We start from the raw sequence: 5809 nt of genomic DNA on the forward strand, positions 1-5809 counted from the left end.
AGTACCTCACATAAGTAGGTACAATATCTTTTTTGTGACTAGCTTATTTCACTTTAGCATACTGTTTTTAAGGTTCACCTATGTTATAGCATGTGTCAGACCCCACTGTATGCATATACATTTTATCTATTCATCTATCAATGGACACTTGGGTTGCTTCCACCTTTTGGCTATTATGAATAATGCTACTAGGAACATGGGTGTACAAACATCCTTTTGGGACTTTGCTCTCAATTCTTGTAGATATATACGCAGAAGTAGAATTGCTGGATTATAGGGTAAATTTATTTTTAATAGATTTTAGCCTAGGGTAGATTACTTAACATCTGTGCTTTGGTTTCTTCATCTGTAAATTAGGTTTAATTATAGAATTATAGGGTCATTGTGAAGATTCAGTGAATTAGTATCCACAAAACACTTAGAAAATATTACCATTATCTCCTTTTAACACAGGAAGAAATTGACGCATTAAGAACTTAAGTAACTTGCCCAAGTTCACATACCTAGAAACAGCAGCTGCTGCTGCTGTTGCTAAGTCATTTCAGTCGTGTCTGACCCTGTGTGACCCCATAGATGGCAGCCCACCAGGCCTCCCTGTCCCTGGGATTCTCCAGGCAAGAACACTGGAGTGGGTTGCCATTTCCTTCTCCAATGCATGAAAGTAAAAATTGAAAGTGAAGTTGCCATTGCCTTCTCCGAGAAAAGAGCAGAACCAGGATATAAATCCAGGTTCATAGACAAAGTCTGTCCTCTTTATCATCATGCAAGAGTAGTTTCACTTCCCAGCTTTGATGAACCCCAGTCAAGCTGATTATGTTTTGATTCAATTACATGCACACAGTTTGGGAGGGAGATAGGGGAGGGGAAAGGGAAGAAGTTTTACAGACTTGGGGGGTACCAAACAGAATCTTGATATAATAGTCAAAAGTACATGAGTTCAGTTCAGTTCAGTCACTCAGTCGTGTCCAACTCTTTGCGAACCCATGAATTGCAGCACTCCAGGCCTCCCTGTCCATCACCAACTCCTGAAGTTCACTCAGACTCACGTCCATCGAGTCAGTGATGCCATCCAGCCTTCTCATCCTCTGTTGTCCCCTTCCCTTCCTGCCCCAAATCCCTCCCAGCATCAGAGTCTTTTCCAATGAGTCAACTCTTCGCATGAGGTGGCCAAAGTATTGGAGTTTCAGCTTTAGTATCAGTCCTTCCAATGAACACCCAGGACTGATCTCCTTTAGGATGAACTGATTGGATCTCCTTGCAGTCCAAGGGACTCAAGAGTCTTCTCCAACACCACAGTTCAAAAGCATCAATTCTTCAGCGCTCAGCTTTCTTCACAGTCCAACTCTCACATCCATACATGACCACTGGAAGAACTATAGCCTTGACTAGATGGACCTTTGTTGGCAAAGTAATGTCTCTGCTTTTGAATATGCTATCTAGGTTGGTCATAACTTTCCTTCCAAGGAATAAGTGTCTTTTTATTTCATGGCTGCAATCACCATCTGCAGTGATTTTGGAGCCCCAAAAAATAAAGTCTGACACTTGTTTCCACTGTTTCCCCATTTATTTCCCATGAAGTGATGGGACCAGATGCCATGACTGAAATAATCCTTTTACTATTATTAGCACAATGTCAAAAAGATAGAAACCAAGTAGATTCATTTCTGTGTTTTTTTTGAGTTGCCAAGTGTCAGCAGCTTCTAGAGTGTATGTTGGTGAGTTGGAGTGAGGCTACAAGAGTACATGTGTGTTTCCATGAAGTAGGGGTGGGCATTATTGAATCCTGACTCCCATAACCTCATCAGCCATTTGACATTCACTAGGAAGTTTTTTCTCTTTCCATTCTCTTCTTAGGGGCTTATGTGAAGACCACTTTTACAGGAAATAAGTGCCCAAGATGGAGAAGGATGTGTAACATCTTTAATCAGTAACATTTTACAACTAAATCACAGCTTTAAGCTTAGCACTTATATTTCTTTATGTCAGTATTTCCAACAACCATAGAGATAGCTAACAAGTTTACCAGCAATCCTGCTTATCACCTGGAGAACTTACACAAAAACGGTAAGTGACCTATTCAGAGAGCTTAGGATTTACACTCTGGGCTGTCAGGAAAATGAGCTCATGGATAAATTTGGTGGTGTGGTCATCCTAAATGAAAGTGGTTCGGTCCAGCCAGATGCTTCATCGAGTACCACAAAAGTCTATGCAGTCACACCCAAGAGAGCTACAACATGTGTGAGTGTGTGTTGTGAGAGAGGGACACTAGGACTCGTTATCCTATTTTATAGAGAAAAATCTACCTCTGCTCCAAGGTACACCCAGCCTAACCACTAGTTTCCATCCTTCTCAGACATCTCCCCTCAACCTTCATCCCTGGGCTTCCATCCCGTTACCCTCTTGACCCTGCTTTTTGCCCATGGCCAACCATGGGCCAACTCTCATAGTCCTTGTGGTTTTCACCACACCTACCCTCTCAGCAGCATCAGTTGATTGGGCTCTTTTCTTAATATTTCTTTTTATTGACTTGGCTGTGGTGGGCCTTAGTTGCAGCATGTGGGATCTAGTTCCCTGACCAGGGATGGAACCTGGACCCCCTGCGTTGGGAGCACAGAGTCTTAGCCATTGGACCACCAGGGAAGTCCCCTAGTCTCTCTTTCTTGAAACACTTTCTTCTCTTGCTCCTGTGACACCACATTTTATACTTATCCCTCCAGCTCTCAGTCTTCAACAGATTCTCTCCCTAGCTATCTGATCTCTTACAGATGTAGGGCCCCAGGGCCCACAGGAATTTCTCTAGTACTGAGCTCACAGCCCTGCAGCACCGCTTGCTGTTCACATGCCAGGTATGTCCTCACCTCTGGGAGCTGGCACCGCCTCTGCTGGAACACTCTTCCCCTGGGAGTCCATAGTGCTAACTTCCTCACTTCTTTGAAATCTTAAGGTTTACCATCTCAGGAAGGCCTTCCTGACCTCCCTATTTAAGACCATAAGCCAGTTCCACCCCCTCACAATCCTAATTCTCCTCTGTGTTCTCTCTCAGAAGAAACCTTCATTTAGTAACTTTCTAGGATGGGAAATAGATGGGGGAAACAGTGGAAACAGTGTCAGACTTTATTTTGGGGGGCTCCAAAATCACTGCAGATGGTGATTGCAACCATGAAATTAAAAGACTCTTACTCCTTGGAAGGAAAGTTATGACCAACCTAGATAGCATATCCAAAAGCAGAGACATCACTTTGCCAACAAAGGTCTGTCTAGTCAAGGCTATCGTTTTTCCTGTGGTCATGTATGGATGTGAGAGTTGTACTGTGAAGAAAACTGAGAGCCAAAGAATTGATGCTTTTGCACTGTGGTGTTGGAGAAGACTCTTGAGAGTCCCTTGGACTGCAAGGAGATCCGGCCACTCCATCCTAAAGGAGATCAGTCCTGGGTGTTCATTGGAAGGACTGATGCTAAAGCTGAAACTCCAATACTTTGGCCACTTCATGTGAAGAGTTGACTCTTTGGAAAAGACCCTGATGCAGGGAGGGATTGGGGGCAGGAGGAGTAGGGGACAACAGAGGATGAGATGGCTGGATGGCATCACTGACTCGATGGACGTGAGTCTGAGTGAACTTTGGGAGTTGGTGATGGACAGGGAGGCCTGGCATGCTGCAATTCTTGGGGTTGCAAAGAGTCAGACACGACTGAGCGACTAAACTGAACTGAACTGAGGATACTATACAACTGACTACTCTAGCATCAGTATAGAATATATCCGCTGCATTTCCCTGGTGGCTCAGAAGGTAAAGAGTCTGCGGGCAGTGTGGAAGGCCCCAGTTCGATCTCCAGGTTGGGAAGATCCCCTAAAGAAAGGAATGCCTACTCACTCCAGTATTCTTGCCTGGAGACCCCCACGGACAGAGGACCCTGGCGGGCTACAGTCCACGGGGTCTCAAAGAGTCAGATGCTACTGAGCGACTAACGAGTACATTATAGGCACTCAGCATATATTTTTAAAATAAATGATTCAATCTTCATGCCAACAACTGTCACATTATATCTCCAGCTCTACTCCCTCTTCTGAGCTTCAAAACCATATATTGAACTGACTGCTTGGCATTTGCATTTGGATATTTGAAAGGAATCTCAAAATTAGTATGACCAAGAATGAACTCCTGGTGAAATGCAATTTCAGCAATGGCAATACTGTACTCCAAGTTAGTTGCAGAGGCCAGAATCCTGGGAATCACAGTTGATTCTGTTGCAGTGAAAAGGAAAAAAGAGGAATGTGTTTTTACTTTCCCTTTTCTGAGGACCATGAGCAGGCCTGAACTTTCCTAGTTTTTTTTTTTACTTTCAGTTCAGTTCAGTTGCTCAGTCGTGTCTGACTTTTTGCAACCCTATGAATCGCAGCACTCCAGGCCTCCCTGTCCATCACCATCTCCCAGAGTTCACTCAGACTCACGTCCATCGAGTCAGTGATGCCATCCAGCCATCTCATCCTCTGTTGTACCCTTCTCCTCCTGCCCCCAATCCCTCCCAGGATGAGAGTCTTTTCCAATGAGTCAACTCTTCGCATGAGGTGGCCAAAGTACTGGAGTTTCAGCTTTAGCATCATTCCTTCCAAAGAAATCCCAGGGCTGATCTCCTTCAGAATGGACTGGTTGGATCTCTTTGCAGTCCAAGGGACTCTCAGGAGTCTTCTCCAACACCACAGATCAAAAGCATCAATTCTTTGGTGCTCAGCCTTCTTTACAGTCCAATTCTCACATCCATACATGACCACTGGAAAAACCATAGCCTTGACTAGATGGACCTTAGTCGGCAAAGAAATGTCTCTGCTTTTGAATATACTATCTAGGTTGCTCATGACTTTTCTTTTTTATTTTAACTGCCCTTAATTCTGCATGTCTGTAACTAAGTTTGCTTTTCTGTCCCCTAAGTCTGCAGGAGCTACATTTACACCTATTATCCTTCGACTCTATGCTAAATACATCTTGTAACACACAGGTAAGTATGTTACCCTTAAAATATTTTCTTTTCCTTATAGTTCTTTTTTACATATCAGAAAGAAGGCCTCAGAACGGCCAGATTCAGTTACTGGGTTACTGACGCTAGCTTACGACTGTTTTTGAAGCAATGCAAGAGGGAAAAGACAAGATCCTAACACATTTGTTCCTCATCACTGACTGCTGACTGTAAGCTCCCATCAAGCCCCTAGACTCCTCATGGACAGGGGACTGTAAGCTCCCATCAAGCCCCTAGACTCCTCATGGACAGGGGACACAGTTCCTGAGGCATGAGCCTACTCTGTTCCCCCTCTGCCGGCTGAGAATTAAAGCCACTTTTCTATTACCTCCAAACTCTGTCTCCATATTTTTTATTTGACTTCAGTTGGCTGAAAAAGCCAAGATTTTGGCCAGCAACAATTTCTCCCCTTTCCTGCTGCTTTGTATCCAGCCCATCAGCAAGTCATATCCGTTCTTCTTCTACACTGTATTCTCCAAGTTCTGCTGCTCACCTTCTCCCCGGCTGAGACATGACTGATGAGGTCTGAGCCACGTGAAGATCTGAGAGAGGAGCTTATAGAGCATCAAGTATAAGCAAATGTGTAGGCTTTGTGACTAGGCTTTGCATTGAAAATAAACTTAGTCTGAAAGGAACAGAATAGGAAGGATTGAAGGGGAAAGTGGTAGGAGATGAGGTCAGAGAGGGATAGTGGGAGGGACATCTTGTGAAAATCATTCTAGACTGTGATTAGATTTTGAATTTTGTACTGGAGTTTTTTAAGGAGATCTGCTTAATGCTTGAAAGAATTGCTCTG

At 43.9% G+C, this 5809-nt stretch overlaps 1 non-coding gene across 1 annotated transcript; it reads right to left on the bottom strand.

Annotated features, from left to right (window-relative positions):
- Positions 1–2567: 2567 nt before the first annotated feature.
- On the bottom strand, positions 2568–2640 carry TRNAG-CCC. Its single transcript has one exon. It is a non-coding gene; the product is annotated as a tRNA-Gly (tRNA).
- Positions 2641–5809: the final 3169 nt, after the last annotated feature.

This window comes from Oryx dammah, unplaced genomic scaffold, assembly GCF_014754425.2.
Source record: "Oryx dammah isolate SB20612 unplaced genomic scaffold, SCBI_Odam_1.1 HiC_scaffold_2, whole genome shotgun sequence".
Classification (NCBI taxonomy): domain Eukaryota; kingdom Metazoa; phylum Chordata; class Mammalia; order Artiodactyla; family Bovidae; genus Oryx; species Oryx dammah.